Here is a 24120-nt window from a genome sequence, read left to right on the forward strand (position 1 = left end):
TAATGAAATAATGGATGCATTTTATTTTATTTAAAATAATTGACTAATTCAAACAAACAAAAAAAAATATATATATATATATTTCGACTGTCTGATCAGCCTCACATTCTGTTCCTGTCAATCATATATGAGGTGTCAACCAATTATACGGCATGAGGGAGGGGCCAAGACATCACACAATCACACACCACACACACAGTGTCAAACTCAGAGGAGAGGAAAGGAAAAACACAACAGCTTTTGAAAACAAAACAAAAGCAGGAAAGTGAGTCGGAAGCACAGAAGCATTTGGAATCATTTTAATGATTATCAGCCCCTTGCATTTCTGAATGCAAATCTTTCTTAAAATATGATCAGCATTGTGTGTGTGTGTGTGTGTGTGTGTTCATGCTAGTTATACAAAACATAACTATTGAGATAGTTCATGCTGACTATATAACATGCCAAAAAAGAGGGACCAGTTTAATCCTTTCAGTTATTTACTTTTCTTTAATATGGGTTCTATTATGTTGTTCAGATTCAGATTGTATTTGTTTTGTAATGTTGTTTTCTATACATTCAAAAGTTGTAATTTATATGCAAATGTTTAATAGTATTCTTTTTTCATAACAAATCAATGTATTATTAAAGAAATTGTGAGTATGATTTCATTTAATAATTTAATTAGAATTGTTTTTCATAGTCAAAACATTATTGTTTTTTAAAGAGCCGTTTGTGAGTCAAAAGAGCCGGCTCTTTTCAGTGAGCTGAGTCAAACGAGCCGGCTCACGAAAAAGAGCCGAAATGCCCATCACTAGTATGAATGGTGGGTGGCGGAGACAGTGGACACCCCCTCACTCACTTGTCAATCTGCTGACCTCTGTGCCTCTGTGATAGGGCAACCCACGTGTCAATCAATGAACTCTCACAGCTACGTTGCCCACACGTAAAAACGTGATGCCACTTTTGTGACAGTTATACATTTAACCATTGTATGGTGTTCGGGTCTGTTGGACCCGTTTTCATTTTTTATCAAAAGAAAAATGATACGATTAATTATTTGTTCAAACTCCGACACTTTGACCTTGGCTCATTTTCTGTGAAGAATATATATTTATTTCATCATTTAGCATACGCTTTTGTCCAAAGCGACTTACAAATAAATACAATATTTACAATAGAAAATATATCTGAACACATTTTCAATGACCACCCACTGTACACCACATTTATATTATACACAGGATATTCGGGTCCACTGGACTAATAGAAGACCGGGGCTGATAAAAGTGTGGAAATTGTAGGTCCTGTGTACCTTTACTCTGTCCCCTCCTGTCAGGGCCTGCTGTTAGTGTGTGTGTTTTTGTATATGGTTTATGAGGACACAAATTTGCATAATGACATGGGTATTACAACGAAAACATGGTTTGTGAGGACATCTGTGTCCGCTTTACCGCTTAAAAAAATCATATTAATTGGTGTTTTTAAAAAAAAAATGTGAAAAGTTTTTTGTGATTGGTAGGTTTAGGGGTAGACTTAGTGTAGGGGGATAGATACAGTTTGTACATTAGAAAAACCATTACGCCTATGGAGAGCCCCCGTAAACCACATATCCAAGTGTGTGTGTGTGTGTGCCCCTAAACCCCTAAATCCCCTGAAATGCCACCAATTAAGTATTTACAACTTCCAATTTTAAGGAAAACCCAGGGTTAAAAAAAAAAACTACAACTCCCTAGACCACTCTTCAGTACTTGTGTAAACATCAGCACCCCAGTTGTAGTTCCTCCGTATTAGGGTTGTGCTAGGGTTGTGAAAACATATATCTACCCAATATATCAAATATCACAAACTGTCTAATAAATAATTATACTGCATGTATATGATCAATGCTAAGAGAAGACAAAAATGTTTGTTTAATGAGGATAGTTTAACTAAAACATGAGACCAGCGCGCCAACTGCTCTGCTCACGTGACGCAAAGCGGACTGTCCTAATCTCCATAGTAACGGCCACGGCCAATGTTGCTACTTCCGCTATCAAAAATGTAAAAAAAAAACACACATTTATTTTTCATAACTGAAGGTGTGATTATTAAAACCGTCATATTTGATGTCAATCTAGTGTAGTGCTGAATTATAAAACACAAATATAATTAAAGCTGCAAGCAGCGATGAACGGGCCCTCGCACCCGGGCTCACCGGCAGCGAGTGGCTTTAGTAAATAGTTTAACGGTGAGAAATATGCATTTAAACTCATAAATATAAGTGGAATATATCAATTTTTATTCCATATATGTGCCAATCTTTCTGTTGCCAGGAGGTGGCGCTATCATTACAATGGAATATTTGCCCTCAGATGCGTTCAGGCCAGGACTCTTATCGAACATGCAGAGTTTGGGAAAGATTGAACATTTTATGCCTGAGTTACAACAACTTCTCTTGCTGTGGCGAGAAATCAAATTTTGTCATGGTGCCATGGACACGCCCTTTAACAAAAGCTGAAGATCTCCACAATTTAACATTGCACAGGCCTTTAGATTAGACTGACCACAAAAAATACATTAATATCAAAAGATTTCTAAGAGTAGTTTGTCGCAGCGTAAAACATGTCACTTCCTGTTACCAGCAGGTGGCGCTATGACTATAACTGAATATGGGCATGTAGATCTGTTAAGGGCTTAAGTCTTATCTAACATGTGAAGTTTGGGGCAGATTGGACATTGTATGTCTGAGTTACAGCAACTTCCTTTTTCATGGCGAAACATCGGAATTTGTCAGGCCGCCATGGACACGCCCTTTAACGAAACCTCAAGATCTTCGCAATTTAACATCGCAAAGGCCTTTAGATTTAACTGACCAAGTTTGGTGTTGATCTGAATAAATCTCTAGGAGGAGTTCGTTAAAGTACAACCCCTGAAAAGGGCAAAAACAACGCCAATTTTGCAGAGAAAATTCTAAATAACCGACTTCCTGTTGGGATTCGGATTTCGTTCCAAGAGACTTTTTTGTAGGTATTGGTGTGTTACATGTGTGTACCGATTTGTGTACATGTACGTGAAATGGAGCTCGAGGCACGCTATGTTGAAAGTGTATAGGTGGCGCTAGGGAGCCATTTTGCCACACCCGATGGAATATTGGCCTACAGATGTGTTCAGGCCAGGACTCTTATCACATATGTGAATTTTGGGGAAGATCAGACATTTTATGCCTGAGTTATAACATATTTTATTCCCATGGCGAGACATCGAACTTCGTCACGGCGCCATGGACACGCCTTTTAACGAAAACTCGAGATCTTCACAACTTAACATCGCACAGGCCTTTAGATTAGACTGACCACAAAAAAGACATTGATGTTATAACATTTCTAGGAGTAGTTAGTCGCAGTGTAAAATATGTCACTTCCTTTTGCCAATAGGTGGCGCTATGACTATAACTGAATATGGGCATGTCAATCTGTTCAGGTTCGGAGTCTCATCAAACATGTGAAGTTTGGGGCAGATTGGACATTGTAGGTCTGAGTTATAGCAACTTAATTTTTCATGGCGAATCATCGAAATTCGCCAGGCCGCCACGGACTCGCCCTTTAACAAAAACTCAAGATCTTCGCAATTTAACATCGCAAAGGCCTTTAGATTAGGCATAGGAGTTCGTTAAAATACAACACATGGAAATGACCAAAATTACACAAAATTTGCTCATAATATTAAAAATAACCGACTTCCTGTTGGGTTTAGAATTTTGGTCCAAGAGTCTTTTTTGTAGGTATTGGTGTGTTACATATGTGTGCCAATTTTCGTGCATGTACGTGAAACATAGCTGGAAGGCTGTTGATTTTCTTAGTATATGTGGCGCTGTCGAGCCATTTTGCCACACCCTCTTCTGAATCCTATATCAGACGAAAATTTTCACCAGGTTTGATGCGTGTGCAAAGTTTCATGACTTTTTGAGCATGTTTAAGCCCTCAAAAATGCGATTCATTCGGGAGAAGAAGAAGAAGAAGAAGAAGAAGAAGAAGAAGAAGAAGAAGAATTAAAGCTGCAAGCAGCGATGAACGGGCCCTCGCACCCGGGCACACCGGCAGCGAGTGGCTTTAGTAAATAGGTGAACGGTGAGAAATATGCGTTTAAACTCATAAATATAAGTAGAATATATCAATGTGTATTCCATATATGTGCCAATCTTCCTGTTGCCAGCAGGTGGCGCTATCATTATAATGGAATATTGGCCTTCAGATGTGTTCAGGGCTGCACTCTTATCGAACATGTGAAGTTTGGGGAAGATCAAACATTTTATGCCTGAGTTACAACAGCTTCTCTTGCTGTGGCGAGACATCAAATTTTGTCATTTTTGCCATGGACACGCTCTTTAACAAAAACTCAAGATTGCCACAATTTAACATTACACAGGCCTTTAGATTAGACTGACCACAAAAATACATTAATGTCAAAAAATCTCTAGGAGTAGTTTGTCTCAGCATAAAATATGTCACTTCCTGTTGCCAGCAGGTGGCGCTATGACTATAATTGAATATGGGCATGTAGATCTGTTAAGGGCATAAGTCTTATCTAACATGCAAAGTTTGGGGCAGATTGGACATTGTATGTCTGAGTTACAGCAACTTCCTTTTTCATGGCGAAACATCGAAATTTGTCAGGCCGCCATGGACACTCCCTTTAACGAAATCTCAAGATCTTCCCAATTTAACTTCGCAAAGGCCTTTAGATTTAACTGACCAAGTTTGATGTTGATCTGAATAAATCTCTAGGAGGAGTTCGTTAAAGTACAACCCCTGAAAATGCCAAAAACAACACCAATTTTGCAGAGAACATTCTAAATAACTGACTTCCTGTTTGGATTCGGATTTCGTACCAAGAGACTTTTTCGTAGATATTGGTGTGTTACATGTGTGTACCGATTTTTGTACATGTACGTGAAACATAGCTTGAGGCGCACTCCATTGAAAGTGTATATGCACTCAGTTGAAAGTGTATGGGTGGCGCTATCGAGCCATTTTGCCACACCCAATGGAATATTGGCCTTCAGATCTGTTCAGGCCAGGACCCTTATCACACATGTGAAGTTTGGGCAAGATCGGACATTTTATGCCTGAGTTATAACATCTTTTATTCCCATGGCGACACATCAAACTTCGTCACGGCGCCATGGACACGCCTTTTAACGAAAACTCAAGATCTTCACAACTAAACATCACACAGGTATTTAGATTAGACTTACCACAAAAATAACATTGATGCCATAAAATTTCTAGGAGTAGTTTGTCGCAGTGTAAAATATTTCACTTCCTGTTGCCAATAGGTGGCGCTATGACTAGAACTGAATATTGGCATGTAGATCTGTTCAGGTCAAGAGTCTTATCCAACATGTGAAGTTTGGGGCAGATTGGACATTGTATGTCTGAGTTACAGCAACTTCCTTTTTCATGGCGAAACATCGAAATTTGTCAGGCCACCATGGACACGCCCTTTAACGAAACCTCAAGTCCTTCGCAATTTAACATTGCAAATGGCTTTAGATTACACTGACCAAGTTTGGTGTTCATCTGAATAAATCTCTAGGAGGAGTTCGTTAAAGTACAACCCCTGAAAATGGCAAAAAGAACACCAATTTTGCAGGGAAAATTCAAAATAACCGACTTCCTGTTGGGATTAGGATTTCGTACCAAGAGACTTTTTTGTAGGTATTGGTGTGTTACATGTGTGTACCAATTTTTGTACATGTCAAAAAATTTCTAGGAGTAGTATGACGAAGTGTAAAATATGTCACTTCCTGTTGCCTATAGGTGGCGCTATGACTATAACTGAATATGGGCATGTAAATATGTTCAGGTCAGGAGTCTTATTAAACATGTGAAGTTTTGGGCACATTGGACATTGTATGTCTGAGTTATAGCAACTTAATTTTTCATGGCGAATCATCGAAATTCGCCAGGCCGCCACAGACACGCCCTTTAACGAAAACTCTAAATCTTCGCAATTTAACATCGCAAAGGCCTTTAGATTAGGCATACCAAATTTGGTGTTGATCTGAATAAGTTTCTAGGAGGAGTTCGTTAAAATACAACGCATGGAAATGGCAAAAATGACACAAAATTTGCTCATAATATTAAAAATAACCGACTTCCTGTTGGGTTTAGAATTTTGCTCTAAGAGACTTTTTTGTAGGTATTGGAGAGTTACATGTGTGTACCGATTTTCATACATGTACGTGAAACATAGCTCGAGGCGCACACCGTTGAACATGTATAGGTGGCGCTGTCGAGCCATTTTGCCACACCCACTTCTGAAACCCATATCAGATGTACATTTTCGCCGGTTCTGAGGTGTGTGCAAAGTTTCATGACTTTTTGAGTATGTTTAGGCCCTCAAAAATGCGATTCATTCTGGAGAAGAATAATAATAATAATTAAAGCTGCAAGCAGCGATGAACGGGCCCTCGCACCCGGGCTCACCGCCAGCGAGAGGCTTTAGTAAATTGGCGAACGGCGAGATATATGCATTTAAAGTCGTAAATATAAGTGGAATATGTCAAAATCATTTATTTGTGCCAGTCTTCTTGTTAACAGCAGGTGGCACTATCATTATAATGGAATATTGGCCTTCAGATGTGTTCAGGCCAGGACTCTTATCACAAATGTGAAGTTTGGGGAAGATCGGGCATTTTATGCCTGAGTTACAACAACTTCTTTTCCTGTGGCGAGACATCAAATTTTGTCATGGTGCCATGGACACACCCTTTAACAAAAACTCAAGATCTCCATAATTTAACATTGCACAGGCCTTAAGATTAGACTGACCACAAAAAATACATTAATGTCAAAAGATTTCTTGGAGTACTTTGTCACTGCGTAAAATATGCCACTTCCTGTTGCCAGCAGGTGGCGCTATGACTATAAGTGAATATGGGCATGTGGATCTGTTAAGGGCAGAAGTCTTATCTAACATGTGAAGTTTGAGGCAGATTGGACATTGTATGTCTGAGTTACAGCAACTTCCTTTTTCATGGCGAAACATCGAAATTTGTCAGGCTGCCATGGACACGCCCTTTAACGAAATCTCAAGATCTTCCCAATTTAACTTCACAAAGGCCTTTAGATTTAACTGACCAAGTTTGATGGTGATCTGAATAAATCTCTAGGAGGAGTTCGTTAAAGTACAACCCCTGAAAATGCCAAAAACAACACCAATTTTGCAGAGAACATTCTAAATAACTGACTTCCTGTTTGGATTCGGATTTCGTACCAAGAGACTTTTTCGTAGATATTGGTGTGTTACATGTGTGTACCAATTTTTTTACATGTACGTGAAACATAGCTTGAGGCGCACTCCGTTGAAAGTGTATATGCACTCAGTTGAAAGTGTAAAGGTGGCGCTATCGAGCCATTTTGCCACACCTAATGGAATTTTGGCCTTCAGATCTGTTCAGGCCAGGACCCTTATCACACATGTGAAGTTTGGGCAAGATCGGACATTTTATGCCTGAGTTATAACATCTTTTATTCCCATGGCGACACATCGAATTTCGTCACGGCGCCATGGACACGCCTTTTAACGAAAACCCAAGATCTTCACAACTAAACATCACACAGGTCTTTAGATTAGACTGACCACAAAAATAACATTGATGTCATAAAATTTCTAGGAGTAGTTTGTCGCAGTGTAAAATATTTTACTTCCTGTTGCCAATAGGTGGCGCTATGACTATAACTGAATATTGGCATGTAGATCTGTTCAGGTCAAAAATCTTATCCAACATGTGAAGTTTGGGGCAGATTGGACATTGTATGTCTGAGTTACAGAAACTTCCTTTTTCATGGCGAAACATCGAAATTTGTCAGGCCACCATGGACACGCCCTTTAACGAAACCTCAAGTCCTTCGCAATTTAACATTGCAAACGGCTTTAGATTACACTGACCAAGTTTGGTGTTCATCTGAATAAATCTCTAGGAGGAGTTCGTTAAAGTACAACCCCTGAAAATGGCAAAAACAACACCAATTTTGCAGGGAAAATTCAAAATAACCGACTTCCTGTTGGGATTAGGATTTCGTACCAAGAGACTTTTTTTATAGGTATTGGTGTGTTACATGTGTGTACCAATTTTTGTACATGTACGTGAAACATAGCTCAAGGTGCACTCCGTTGAAAGTGTATAGGTGGCGCTATCGAGCCATTTTGCCACACCCGATGGAATATTGGCCTTCAGATCTGTTCAGGCCTGGACTTTTATCACACATGTGAAGTTTGGGGAAGATCGGACATTTTATGCCTGAGTTATAACATCTTTTATTCCCATGGCGAGACTTTGAATTTTGTCACGGCGCCATGGACACGCCCCTTAACGAAAACTCAAGATCTTCACAATTTAACATTGCACAGGCCTTTAGATTATACTGACCATAAAAAAGACATTGATGTCAAAAAATTTCTAGGAGTAGTCTGTCGAAGTATAAAATATGTCACTTCCTGTTGCCTATAGGTGGCACTATGACTATAACTGAATATGGGAATGTAAATATGTTCAGGTCAGGAGTCTTATTAAACATGTGAAGTTTTGGGCACATTGGACATTGTATGTCTGAGTTATAGCAACTTCATTTCTCATGGCGAATCATCGAAATTCGCCAGGCCGCCACGGACACGCCCTTTAACGAAAACTCAAAATCTTCGCAATTTAACATCGCAAAGGCCTTTAGATTAGGCATACCAAATTTGGTGTTGATCTGTATAAGTTTCTAGGAGGAGTTCGTTAAAATACAACTCATGGAAATGGCAAAAATGACACAAAATTTGCTCATAATATTAAAAATAACTGACTTCCTGTTGGGTTTAGAATTTTGCTCTAAGAGACTTTTTTGTACGTATTGGAGAGTTACATGTGTGTACGGATTTTCATAAATGTACGTGAAACATAGCTCGAGGCGCACACCGTTGAACATGTATAGGTGGCGCTGTCGAGCCATTTTGCCACACCCACTTCTGAAACCCATATCAGATGTACATTTTCGCCGGTTCTGAGGTGTGTGCAAAGTTTCATGACTTTTTGAGTATGTTTAGGCCCTCCAAAATGCGATTCATCCTGGAGAAGAAGAATAATAATAATAATTAAAGCTGCAAGCAGCGATGAACGGGCCCTCGCACCCGGGCTCACCGGCAGCGAGTGGCTTTAGTAAATAGGTGAACGGTGAGAAATATGCATTTAAACTCATAAATATAAGTGGAATGTATCAGTGTTTATTCCATATATGTGCCAATCTTTCTGCTGCCAGCAGGTGGCGCTATCATTATAATGGAATATTGGCCTTCAGATGTGTTCAGGCCAGGACTCTTATCGAGCATGTGAAGCTTGGGGAAGATCGAACATTTGATGCCTGAGTTACAACAACTTCTTTTCCTGTGGCGAGACATCAAATTTTGTCATGGTGCCATGGACACGCCCTTTAAGAAAAACTCAAGATCTCCACAATTTAACATTGCACAGGCCTTAAGATTAGACTGACCACAAAAAATACATTAATGTCAAAAGATTTCTAGGAGTACTTTGTCACAGCGTAAGATATGACACTTCCAGTTGCCAGCAGGTGGCGCTATGACTATAAGTGAATATGGGCATGTAGATCTGTTAAGTGCAGAAGTCTTATCTAACATGCGAAGTTTGAGGCTGATTGGACATTGTATGTCTGAGTTACAGCAACTTCCTTTTCATGGCGAAACATCGAAATTTGTCAGGCCGCCATGGACACGCCCTTTAACGAAACCTCAAGATCTTCGCAATTTAAGATCGTAAAGGGCTTAAGATTACACTGACCAAGTTTGGTGTTGATCTGAATAAATCTCTAGGAGGAGTTCGTTAAAGTACAACCCCTGAAAATGGCAAAAACAACACCAATTTTGCTGGGAAAATTCAAAATAACCGACTTCCTGTTGGGATTCGGATTTCGTACCAATAGACTTTTTTGTAGGTATTCGTGTGTTACAAGTGTGTACCGATTTTTGTACATGTACGTGAAACGGAGATCGTGGCGCGCTATGTTGAAAGTGTATAGGTGGCGCTATCGAGCCATTTTGCCTCACCCGATGGAATATTGGCCTACAGATGTGTTCAGGCCAGGACTCTTATCACACATGTGAAGTTTGGGGAAGATCGGACATTTCATGCCTGAGTTATAACATCTTTTATTCCCATGGCGAGACATCGAACTTCGTCACGGCGCCATGGACACGCCTTTTAACGAAAACTCAAGATCTTCACAACTTAACATCACACAGGCCTTTAGATTAGACTGACCACAAAAAAGACATTGATGTCATAAAATTTCTAGGAGTAGTTAGTCGCAGTGTAAAATATGTCACTTCCTGTTGCCAATAGGTGGCGCTATGACTATAACTGAATATGGGTATGTCAATCTTTTCAGGTTTGGAGTCTCATCAAACATGTGAAGTTTGGGGCAGATTGGACATTGTATGTCTGAGTTATAGCAACTTCATTTTTCATGGCGAATCATCGAAATTCGCCAGTCCGCCACTGACACGCCCTTTGATGAAAACTCAAATTCTTCGCAATTTAGCATCGCAAAGGCCTTTAGATTAGGCATACCAAATCTGGTGTTGATCTGAATAAGTCTCTAGGAGGAGTTCGTTAAAATACAACTCATGGAAATGGCAAAAATGACACAAAATTTGCTCATAATATTAAAAATAACCGACTTCCTGTTGGGTTTAGAATTTTGCTCCAGGAGACTTTTTTGTAGGTATTGGAGAGTTACATGTGTGTACCGACTTTCATACATGTACGTGAAACATAGCTCGAGGCGCACACCGTTGAAAGTGTATATGCACTGAGTTGAAAGTGTATAGGTGGCGCTATCGAGCCATTTTGCCACACCCAATGGAATATTGGCCTTCAGATCTGTTCAGGCCAGGACCCTTATCACACATGTGAAGTTTGGGCAAGATCGGACATTTTATGCCTGAGTTATAACATCTTTTATTCCCATGGCGACACATCAAACTTCGTCACGCCGCCATGGACACGCCTTTTAACGAAAACTCAAGATCTTCACAACTAAACATCACACAGGTCTTTAGATTAGACTGACCATAAAAATAACATTGATGTCATAAAATTTCTAGGAGTAGTTTGTCGCAGTGTAAAATATTTCACTTCCTGTTGCCAATAGGTGGCGCTATGACTATAACTGAATATTGGCATGTAGATCTGTTCAGGTCAAGAGTCTTATCCAACATGTGAAGTTTGGGGCAGATTGGACATTGTATGTCTGAGTTACAGCAACTTCCTTTTTCATGGCGAAACATCGAAATTTGTCAGGCCGCCATGGACACGCCCTTTAACGAAACCTCAAGTCCTTCGCAATTTAACATTGCAAATGGCTTTAGATTACTCTGACCAAGTTTGGTGTTCATTCGAATAAATCTCTAGGAGGAGTTCGTTAAAGTACAACCCCTGAAAATGGCAAAAACAACGCCAATTTTGCAGGTAAATTTCAAAATAACCGACTTCCTGTTGGGATTCGGATTTCGTACCAAGAGACTTTTTTGTAGGTACTGGTGTGTTACATGTGTGTACCGATTTTTGTACATGTACTTGAAACGGAGCTCGAGGCGCGCTATGTTGAAAGTGTATAGGTGGCGCTATCGAGCCATTTTGCCACAACCGATGGAATATTGGCCTACAGATGTGTTCAGGCCAGGACTCTTATCACACATGTGAAGTTTGGGGAAGATCGGACATTTTATGCCTGAGTTATAACATATTTTATTCCCTTGGCGAGACATCGAATTTCGTCATGGCGCCATGGACACGCCTTTTAACGAAAACTCAAGATCTTCACAATTTAACATCGCACAGGCCTTTAGATTAGACTGACCACAAAAAAGACATTGATGTCATAAAATTTCTAGGAGTAGTCTGTCGAAGTGTAAAATATGTCACTTCCTGTTGCCTATAGGTGGCGCTATGACTATAACTGAATATGGACATGTAAATATGTTCAGGTCAGGAGTCTTATTAAACATGTGAAGTTTTGGGCACATTGGACATTGTATGTCTGAGTTATAGCAACTTCATTTTTCAAATATAAATTAAATTAAAAATAACCGACTTCCTGCTGGGTTTCAGATTTTGCTCCAAGAGACTTTTTGTAGGTATTGGAGAGATACATGTGTATACCAATTTTCATACATGTACGTGAAACGTAGCTCGAGGCGCACACCGTTGAACGTGTATAGGTGGCGCTGTCGAGCCATTTTGCCACACCCACTTCTGAAACCCATATCAGACGTAAATTTTCGCCAGTTCTGAGGTGTGTGCAAAGTTTCATGACTTTTCGAGCATGTTTAGGCTCTCAAAAATGCGATTCATCTTAGAGAAGAAGAAGAATAATAATAATAATAATTATAATAATAAACAGAGCAATTCCAAGAGGGTCCTCACACCATCGGTGCTCGGGCCCTAATAATAATTAAAGCTGCAAGCAGCGATGAACGGGCCCTCGCACCCGGGCTCACCGGCAGCGAGTGGCTTTAGTAAATAGGTGATCGGTGAGAAATATGCATTTAAACTCATAAATTTAAGTAGAATATATCAATGTTTATTCCATATATGTTCCAATCTTCCTGTTGCCAGCAGGTGGCGCTATCATTATAATGGAATTTTGGCCTTCAGATGTGTTCAGGGCTGCACTCTTATCGAACATGTGAAGTTTGGGGAAGATCAAACATTTTATGCCTGAGTTACAACAACTTCTCTTGCTGTGGCGAGACATCAAATTTTGTCATTTTTGCCATGGACACGCTCTTTAACAAAAACTCAAGATTGCCACAATTTAACATTACACAGGCCTTTAGATTAGACTGACCACAAAAATAAATTAATGTCAAAAAATCTCTAGGAGTAGTTTGTCTCAGCGTAAAATATGTCACTTCCTGTTGCCAGCAGGTGGCGCTATGACTATAATTGAATATGGGCATGTAGATCTGTTAAGGGCAGAAGTCTTATCTAACATGCAAAGTTTGGGGCAGATTGGACATTGTATGTCGGAGTTACAGCAACTTCCTTTTTCATGGTGAAACATCGAAATTTGTCAGGCCGCCATGGACACTCCCTTTAACGAAATCTCAAGATCTTCCCAATTTAACATCGCAAAGGCCTTTAGATTTAACTGACCAAGTTTGAAGCTGATCTGAATAAATCTCTAGGAGGAGTTTGTTAAAGTACAACCAAACAACACCAATTTTGCAGAGAACATTCTAAATAACTGACTTCCTGTTTGGATTCGGATTTCGTACCAAGAGACTTTTTCGTAGATATTGGTGTGTTACATGTGTGTACCGATTTTTGTACATGTACGTGAAACATAGCTTGAGGCGCACTCCATTGAAAGTGTATATGCAATCAGTTGAAAGTGTATAGGTGGCGCTATCGAGCCATTTTGCCACACCCAATGGAATATTGGCCTTCAGATCTGTTCAGGCCAGGACCCTTATCACACATGTGAAGTTTGGGCAAGATCGGACATTTTATGCCTGAGTTATAACATCTTTTATTCCCATGGCGACACATCGAACTTCGTCACGGCGCCATGGACACGCCTTTTAACGAAAACTCAAGATCTTCACAACTAAACATCACACAGGTCTTTAGATTAGACTGACCACAAAAATAACATTGATGTCATAAAATTTCTAGGAGTAGTTTGTCGCAGTGTAAAATATTTCACTTCCTGTTGCCAATAGGTGGCGCTATGACTATAACTGAATATTGGCATGTAGATCTGTTCAGGTCAAGAGTCTTATCCAACATGTGAAGTTTGGGGCAGATTGGACATTGTATGTCTGAGTTACAGCAACTTCCTTTTTCATGGCGAAACATCGAAATTTGTCAGGCCACCATGGACACGCCCTTTAACGAAACCTCAAGTCCTTCGCAATTTAACATTGCAAATGGCTTTAGATTACACTGACCAAGTTTGGTGTTCATCTGAATAAATCTCTAGGAGGAGTTCGTTAAAGTACAACCCCTGAAAATGGCAAAAACAACACCAATTTTGCAGGGAAAATTCAAAATAACCGACTTCCTGTTGGGATTAGGATTTCGTACCAAGAGACTTTTTTGTAGGTATTGGTGTGTTACATGTGTGTACCAATTTTTGTACATGTACGTGAAACATAGCTCGAGCTGCACTCCGTTGAATGTGTATAGGTGGCGCTATCGAGCCATTTTGCCACACCCGATGGAATATTGGCCTTCAGATCTGTTCAGGCCTGGACTTTTATCACACGTGTGAAGTTTGGGGAAGATCGGACATTTTATGCCTGAGTTATAACATCTTTTATTCCCATGGCGAGACTTTGAAATTTGTCACGCCGCCATGGACACGCCCCTTAACGAAAAATCAAGATCTTCACAATTTAACATTGCACAGGCCTTTAGATTATACTGACCATAAAAAAAGACATTGATGTCAAAAAATTTCTAGGAGTAGTCTGTCGAAGTGTAAAATATGTCACTTCCTGTTGCCTATAGGTGGCGCTATGACTATAACTGAATATGGACATGTAAATATGTTCAGGTCAGGAGTCTTATTAAACATGTGAAGTTTTGGGCACATTGGACATTGTATGTCTGAGTTATAGCAACTTCATTTTTCATGGCGAATCATCGAAATTTGCCAGGCCGCCACGGACACGCCCTTTAACGAAAACTTAAAATCTTCGCAATTTAACATCGCAAAGGCCTTTAGATTAGGCATACCAACTTTGGTGTTGATCTGAATTAATCTCTAGGAGGAGTTCGTTAAAATACAACGCATGGAAATGGCAAAAATGACACAAAATTTGCTCATAATATTAAGAATAACCGACTTCCTGTTGGGTTTAGAATTTTGCTCTAAGAGACTTTTTTGTAGGTATTGGAGATTTACATGTGTGTACCGATTTTCATACATGTACGTGAAACATAGCTCGAGGCGCACACCGTTGAACATGTATAGGTGGCGCTGTCGAGCCATTTTGCCACACCCACTTCTGAAACCCATATCAGATGTACATTTTCGCCGGTTCTGAGGTGTGTGCAAAGTTTCATGACTTTTTGAGTATGTTTAGGCCCTCAAAAATGCGATTCATTCTGGAGAATAATAATAATAATAATAATAATTAAAGCTGCAAGCAGCGATGAACGGGCCCTCGCACCCGGGCTCACCACCAGCGTGTTGATTTAGTAAAAAGATGAACGGTGAGAAATTTGCATTTCATGTCATAAACATAATTGCAATATGTCAAAGTCATTAATATGTGCCAATCTTCATGTTGCCAGCAGGTGGCGCTATCATTATAATGGAATATTGGCCTTCAGATGTGTTCAGGCCAGGACTCTTATCAATCATGTGAAGTTTGGGGAAGATTGAACATTTTATGCCTGAGTTACAACAATTTCTCTTGCTGTGGCGAGACATCAAATTTTGTCACAGCGCCATGGACACGCCCTTAAACAAAAATTCAAGATCTCCACAATTTAACATTGCAAAGACCTTTAGATTAGACTGACCAAAATAAAATGTTGATGTCATTAAATTTCTAGGAGTAGTTTGTTACAACGTAAAACATGTCACTTCCTGTTGCCAGCAGGTGGCGCTATGGCTATAACTGAATATTGGCATTTAGATCTGTTCAGGTCAAGAGTCTTATCCAACATGTGAAGTTTGGGGCAGATTGGACATTGTATGTCTAAGTTACAACAACTTCCTTTTTCATGGCGAAACATCGAAATTTGTCAGGCCGCTATGGACACGCCCTTTAACGAAACCTCAAGTCCTTCGCAATTTAACTTCGCAGAGGCCTTTAGATTTAACTGACCAAGTTTGATGCTGATCTGAATAAATCTCTAGGAGGAGTTCGTTAAAGTACAACCCGTGAAAATGGCAAAAACAACGCCAATTTTGCAGAGAAAATTCTAAATAACCGACTTCCTGTTGGGATTCGGATTTCGTACCAAGAGACTTTTTTGTAGGTATTGGTGTGTTACATGTGTGTACTGATTTTTGTTCATGTACGTGAAACATAGCTTGAGGTGCACTCCGTTGAAAGTGTATATGCACTCAGTTGAAAGTGTATAGGTGGCGCTATCGAGCCATTTTGCCACACTCAATGGAATATTGGCCTTCAGATCTGTTCAGGCCAGGACCCTTATCACACATGTGAAGTTTGGGCAAAATCGGACATTTTAAGCCTGAGTTATAACATCTTTTATTCCCATTGCGACACATCGAACTTCGTCACAGCGCCATGGACACGCCTTTTACCGAAAACTCAAGATCTTCACAACTAAACATCACACAGGTCTTTAGATTAGACTGACCACAAAAATAACATTGATGTCATAAAATTTCAAGGAGTAGTTTGTCGCAGCGTAAAACATGTCACTTCCTGTTGCCAGCAGGTGGCGCTATGACTATAACTGAATATGGGCATGAAGATCTGTTAAGGGCAGAAGTCTTATCTAACATGTGAAGTTTGGGGCAGATTGGACATTGTATGTCTGAGTTATAGCTACTTCATTTTTCATGGCGAATCATCGAAATTCGCCAGGCCGCCACGGACACGCCCTTTTAACGAAAACTCAAAATCTTCGCAATTTAACATCGCAAGGGCCTTTAGATTAGGCATACCAACTTTGGTGTTGATCTGAATTAATCTCTAGGAGGAGTTCGTTAAAATACAACGCATGGGAATGACAAAAATGACACAAAATTTGCTCATAAAATTAAAAATAACCGACTTCCTGCTGGGTTTCAGATTTTGCTCCAAGAGACTTTTTGTAGGTATTGGAGAGATACATGTGTATACCAATTTTCATACATGTACGTGAAACGTAGCTCGAGGCGCACACCGTTGAACGTGTATAGGTGGCGCTGTCGAGCCATTTTGCCACACCCACTTCTGAAACCCATATCAGACGTAAATTTTCGCCAGTTCTGAGGTGTGTGCAAAGTTTCATGACTTTTCGAGCATGTTTAGGCTCTCAAAAATGCGATTCATCTTAGAGAAGAAGAAGAAGAAGAAGAATAATAATTATAATAATAAACAGAGCAATTCCAAGAGGGTCCTCACACCATCGGTGCTCGGGCCCTAATAATAATTAAAGCTGCAAGCAGCGATGAACGGGCCCTCGCACCCGGGCTCACCGGCAGCGAGTGGCTTTAGTAAATAGGTGATCGGTGAGAAATATGCATTTAAACTCATAAATTTAAGTAGAATATATCAATGTTTATTCCATATATGTTCCAATCTTCCTGTTGCCAGCAGGTGGCGCTATCATTATAATGGAATTTTGGCCTTCAGATGTGTTCAGGGCTGCACTCTTATCGAACATGTGAAGTTTGGGGAAGATCAAACATTTTATGCCTGAGTTACAACAACTTCTCTTGCTGTGGCGAGACATCAAATTTTGTCATTTTTGCCATGGACACGCTCTTTAACAAAAACTCAAGATTGCCACAATTTAACATTACACAGGCCTTTAGATTAGACTGACCACAAAAATACATTAATGTCAAAAAATCTTTAGGAGTAGTTTGTCTCAGCGTAAAACATGTCACTTCCTGTTGCCAGCAGGTGGCGCTATGATTATAATTGAATATGGGCATGTAGATCTGTTAAGGGCAGAAGTCTTATCTAACATGCAAAGTTTGGGGCAGATTGGACATTGTATATCTGAGTTACAGCAACTTCCTTTTTCATGGCGAAACATCGAAATTTGTCAGGCCGCCATGGACACTCCCTTTAACGAAATCTCAAGATCTTCCCAATTTAACATCGCAAAGGCCTTTAGATTTAACTGACCAAGTTTGAAGCTGATCTGAATAAATCTCTAGGAGGAGTTTGTTAAAGTACAACCCCTGAAAATGCCAAAAACAACACCAATTTTGCAGAGAACATTCTAAATAACTGACTTCCTGTTTGGATTCGGATTTCGTACCAAGAGACTTTTTCGTAGATATTGGTGTGTTACATGTGTGTACCGATTTTTGTACATGTATGTGAAACATAGCTTGAGGCGCACTCCATTGAAAGTGTATATGCAATCAGTTGAAAGTGTATAGGTGGCGCTATCGAGCCATTTTGCCACACCCAATGGAATATTGGCCTTCAGATCTGTTCAGGCCAGGACCCTTATCACACATGTGAAGTTTGGGCAAGATCGGACATTTTATGCCTGAGTTATAACATCTTTTATTCCCATGGCGACACATCGAACTTCGTCACGGCGCCATGGACACGCCTTTTAACGAAAACTCAAGATCTTCACAACTAAACATCACACAGGTCTTTAGATTAGACTGACCACAAAAATAACATTGATGTCATAAAATTTCTAGGAGTAGTTTGTCGCAGTGTAAAATATTTCACTTCCTGTTGCCAATAGGTGGCGCTATGACTATAACTGAATATTGGCATGTAGATCTGTTCAGGTCAAGAGTCTTATCCAACATGTGAAGTTTGGGGCAGATTGGACCTTGTATGTCTGAGTTACAGCAACTTCCTTTTTCATGGCGAAACATCGAAATTTGTCAGGCCACCATGGACACGCCCTTTAACGAAACCTCAAGTCCTTCGCAATTTAACATTGCATATGGCTTTAGATTACACTGACCAAGTTTGGTGTTCATCTGAATAAATCTCTAGGAGGAGTTCGTTAAAGTACAACCCCTGAAAATGGCAAAAACAACACCAATTTTGCAGGGAAAATTCAAAATAACCGACTTCCTGTTGGGATTAGGATTTCGTACCAAGAGACTTTTTTGTAGGTATTGGTGTGTTACATGTGTGTACCAATTTTTGTACATGTACGTGAAACATAGCTCGAGGTGCACTCCGTTGAAAGTGAATAGGTGGCGCTATCGAGCCATTTTGCCACACCCGATGGAATTTTGGCCTTCAGATCTGTTCAGGCCTGGACTTTTATCACACGTGTGAAGTTTGGGGAAGATCGGACATTTTATGCCTGAGTTATAACATCTTTTATTCCCATGGCGAGACTTTGAAATTTGTCACGCCGCCATGGACACGCCCCTTAACGAAAAATCAAGATCTTCACAATTTAACATTGCACAGGCCTTTAGATTATACTGACCATAAAAAAGACATTGATGTCAAAAAATTTCTAGGAGTAGTCTGTCGAAGTGTAAAATATGTCACTTCCTGTTGCCTATAGGTGGCGCTATGACTATAACTGAATATGGACATGTAAATATGTTCAGGTCAGGAGTCTTATTAAACATGTGAAGTTTTGGGCACATTGGACATTGTATGTCTGAGTTATAGCAACTTCATTTTTCATGGCGAATCATCGAAATTTGCCAGGCCGCCACGGACACGCCCTTTAACGAAAACTTAAAATCTTCGCAATTTAACATCGCAAAGGCCTTTAGATTAGGCATACCAACTTTGGTGTTGATCTGAATTAATCTCTAGGAGGAGTTCGTTAAAATACAACGCATGGAAATGGCAAAAATGACACAAAATTTGCTCATAATATTAAGAATAACGACTTCCTGTTGGGTTTAGAATTTTGCTCTAAGAGACTTTTTTGTAGGTATTGGAGATTTACATGTGTGTACCGATTTTCATACATGTACGTGAAACATAGCTCGAGGCGCACACCGTTGAACATGTATAGGTGGCGCTGTCGAGCCATTTTGCCACACCCACTTCTGAAACCCATATCAGATGTACATTTTCGCCGGTTCTGAGGTGTGTGCAAAGTTTCATGACTTTTTGAGTATGTTTAGGCCCTCAAAAATGCGATTCATTCTGGAGAAGAAGAATAATAATAATAATAATTAAAGCTGCAAGCAGCGATGAACGGGCCCTCGCACCCGGGCTCACCACCAGCGTGTTGATTTAGTAAAAAGATGAACGGTGAGAAATATGCATTTCATGTCATAAACATAATTGCAATATGTCAAAGTCATTAATATGTGCCAATCTTCATGTTGCCAGCAGGTGGCGCTATCATTATAATGGAATATTGGCCTTCAGATGTGTTCAGGCCAGGACTCTTATCAATCATGTGAAGTTTGGGGAAGATTGAACATTTTATGCCTGAGTTACAACAATTTCTCTTGCTGTGGCGAGACATCAAATTTTGTCACAGCGCCATGGACACGCCCTTAAACAAAAATTCAAGATCTCCACAATTTAACATTGCAAAGACCTTTAGATTAGACTGACCAAAATAAAATGTTGATGTCATTAAATTTCTAGGAGTAGTTTGTTACAACGTAAAACATGTCACTTCCTGTTGCCAGCAGGTGGCGCTATGGCTATAACTGAATATTGGCATTTAGATCTGTTCAGGTCAAGAGTCTTATCCAACATGTGAAGTTTGGGGCAGATTGGACATTGTATGTCTAAGTTACAACAACTTCCTTTTTCATGGCGAAACATCGAAATTTGTCAGGCCGCTATGGACACGCCCTTTAACGAAACCTCAAGTCCTTCGCAATTTAACTTCGCAAAGGCCTTTAGATTTAACTGACCAAGTTTGATGCTGATCTGAATAAATCTCTAGGAGGAGTTCGTTAAAGTACAACCCGTGAAAATGGCAAAAACAACGCCAATTTTGCAGAGAAAATTCTAAATAACCGACTTCCTGTTGGGATTCGGATTTCGTACCAAGAGACTTTTTTGTAGGTATTGGTGTGTTACATGTGTGTACTGATTTTTGTTCATGTACGTGAAACATAGCTTGAGGTGCACTCCGTTGAAAGTGTATATGCACTCAGTTGAAAGTGTATAGGTGGCGCTATCGAGCCATTTTGCCACACTCAATGGAATATTGGCCTTCAGATCTGTTCAGGCCAGGACCCTTATCCTTTGGGCAAAATCGGACATTTTAAGCCTGAGTTATAACATCTTTTATTCCCATTGCGACACATCGAACTTCGTCACGGCGCCATGGACACGCCTTTTACCGAAAACTCAAGATCTTCACAACTAAACATCACACAGGTCTTTAGATTAGACTGACCACAAAAATAACATTGATGTCATAAAATTTCAAGGAGTAGTTTGTCGCAGCGTAAAACATGTCACTTCCTGTTGCCAGCAGGTGGCGCTATGACTATAACTGAATATGGGCATGTAGATCTGTTAAGGGCAGAAGTCTTATCTAACATGTGAAGTTTGGGGCAGATTGGACATTGTATGTCTGAGTTACAGCAACTTCCTTTTTCATGGCGAAACATCGAAATTTGTCAGGCCGCCATGGACACGCCCTTTAACGAAAACTCAAAATCTTCGCAATTTAACATCGCAAAGGCCTTTAGATTAGGCATACCAACTTTGGTGTTGATCTGAATGAATCTCTAGGAGGAGTTCGTTAAAATACAACGCATGGAAATGACAAAAATGACACAAAATTTGCTCATAAAATTAAAAATAACCGACTTCCTGTTGGGTTTCGGATTTTGCTCCAAGAGACTTTTTTGTAGGTATTGGAGAGATACATGTGTATTCTGATTTTCATACATGTACATGAAACGTAGCTCGAGGCGCACACCGTTGAAAGTGTATAGGTGGCGCTATCGAGCCATTTTGCCACAGCCGAAAGAATATTGGCCTACAGATGTGTTCAGGCCAGGACTCTTATCACACATGTGAAGTTTGGGGAAGATCGGACATTTTATGCCTGAGTTATAACATATTTTATTCCCATGGCGAGACTTTGAATTTTGTCACGGCGCCATGGACACGCCCCTTAACAAAAACTCAAGATCTTCACAATTTAACATTGCACAGGCCTTTAGATTAGACTGACCATAAAAAAGACATTGATGTCAAAAAATTTCTAGGAGTTGTGTGTCGAAGTGTAAAATATGTCACTTCCTGTTGCCTATAGGTGGCGCTATGACTATAACTGAATATGGGCATGTAAATATGTTCAGGTCAGGAGTCTTATTAAACATGTGAAGTTTTGGGCACATTGGACATTGTATGTCTGAGTTATAGCAACCTCATTTTTCATGGCGAATCATCGAAATTCGCCAGGCCGCCACGGACACACCCTTTAACGAAAACTCAAAATCTTCGCAATTTAACATCGCAAAGGCCTTTAGATTAGGCATACCAAATTTGGTGTTGATCTGAATAAGTTTCTAGGAGGAGTTCGTTAAAATACAACTCATGGAAATGGCAAAAATGACACAAAATTTGCTCATAATATTAAAAATAATTGACTTCCTGTTGGGTTTAGAATTTTGCTCTAAGAGACTTTTTTGTAGGTATTGGAGAGTTACATGTGTGTACCGATTTTCATACATGTACGTGAAACATAGCTCGAGGCGCACACCGTTGAACATGTATAGGTGGCGCTGTCGAGCCATTTTGCCACACCCACTTCTGAAACCCATATCAGATGTACATTTTCGCCGGTTCTGAGGTGTGTGCAAAGTTTCATGACTTTTTGAGTATGTTTAGGCCCTCAAAAATGCGATTCATCCTGCAGAATAATAATAATAATAATAATAATAATAATAATAATAATAATAATAATAATAATAATAATAATAATAATAATAATAATAATAATAAACGGAGCAATTCCAAGAGGGTCCTCACACCATCGGTGCTCGGGCCCTAATTAAAGCTGCAAGCAGCGATGAACGGGCCCTCGCAGCCGGGCTCACCGCCAGCGAGTTGCTTTAGTAAATAGGTGGACGGTGAGAAATATGCATTTAAACTCATAAATATAAGTGGAATATATCAATGTTTATTCCATATATGTGCCAATCTTTCTGTTGCCAGCAGGTGGCGCTATCATTATAATGGAATATTGGCCTTCAGATGTGTTCAGGCCAGGACTCTTATCGAACATGCGGAGTCTGGGGAAGATTGAACATTTTATGCCTGAGTTACAACAACTTCTCTTGCTGTGGCAAAACATCAAATTTTGTCATGGCGCCATGGACACGCCCTTTAACAATAACTGAAGATCTCCACAATTTAACATTGCACAGGCCTTTAGATTAGACTGACCACAAAAAATACATTAATGCCAAAAGATTTCTAGGAGTAGTTTGTCGCAGCGTAAAACATGTCACTTCTTGTTGCCAGCAGGTGGCGCTATGACTATAACTGAATATGGGCATGTAGATCTGTTAAGGGCAGAAGTCTTATCTAACATGTGAAGTTTGGGGCAGATTGGACATTGTATGTCTGAGTTACAGCAACTTCCTTTTTCATGGCAAAACATTGAAATTTGTCAGGCCGCCATGGACACGCCCTTTAACGAAACCTCAAGTCCTTCGCAATTTAACATCGCAAAGGCCTTTAGATTAGGCATACCAACTTTGGTGTTGATCTGAATGAATCTCTAGGAGGAGTTCGTTAAAATACAACGCATGGAAATGATAAAAATGACACAAAATTTGCTCATAAAATTAAAAATAACCGACTTTCTGTTGGGTTTCGGATTTCGTACCAAGAGACTTTTTTGTAGGTATTGGTGTGTTACATGTGTGTACCGATTTTTGTACATGTACGTGAAACGGAGCTCGAGGCGCGCTATGTTGAAAGTGTATAGGTGGCGCTATAGAGCCATTTTGCCACACCCGATGGAATATTGGCCTACAGATGTGTTCAGGCCAGGACTCTTATCACACATGTGAAGTTTGGGGAAGATCAGACATTTTATGCCTGAGTTATAACATCTTTTATTCCCATGGCGAGACATCGAACTTCGTCACGGCGCCATGGACACGCCTTTTAACGAAAACTCAAGATCTTCACAACTTAACATCGCACAGGCCTTTAGATTAGACTGACCACAAAAAATACATTGATGTCATAAAATTATCTAGGAGTAGTTATTCGCAGTGTAAAATATGACACTTCCTGTTGCCAATAGGTGGCGCTATGACTATAACTGAATATGGGCATGTCAATCTGTTCAGGTTCGGAGTCTCATCAAACATGTGAAGTTTGGGGCAGATTGGACATTGTATGTCTGAGTTATAGCAACTTCATTTTTCATGGCGAATCATCGAAATTCGACAGGCAGCCACGGACACGCCCTTTAACGAAAACTCAAAATCTTCGCAATTT

The 24120-nt window shown here is 39.9% G+C and overlaps 1 protein-coding gene across 1 annotated transcript in view; it reads right to left on the reverse strand.

The window, feature by feature from the left end:
- The window catches only part of LOC132125468 (uncharacterized), a 1183551-nt gene that overhangs the window by 990009 nt on the left and 169422 nt on the right, over positions 1–24120 (reverse strand). The window lies entirely within an intron of this gene.

Source organism: Carassius carassius, chromosome 43 (genome assembly GCF_963082965.1).
Source record: "Carassius carassius chromosome 43, fCarCar2.1, whole genome shotgun sequence".
In the NCBI taxonomy this organism is placed as follows: Eukaryota; Metazoa; Chordata; class Actinopteri; order Cypriniformes; family Cyprinidae; genus Carassius; species Carassius carassius.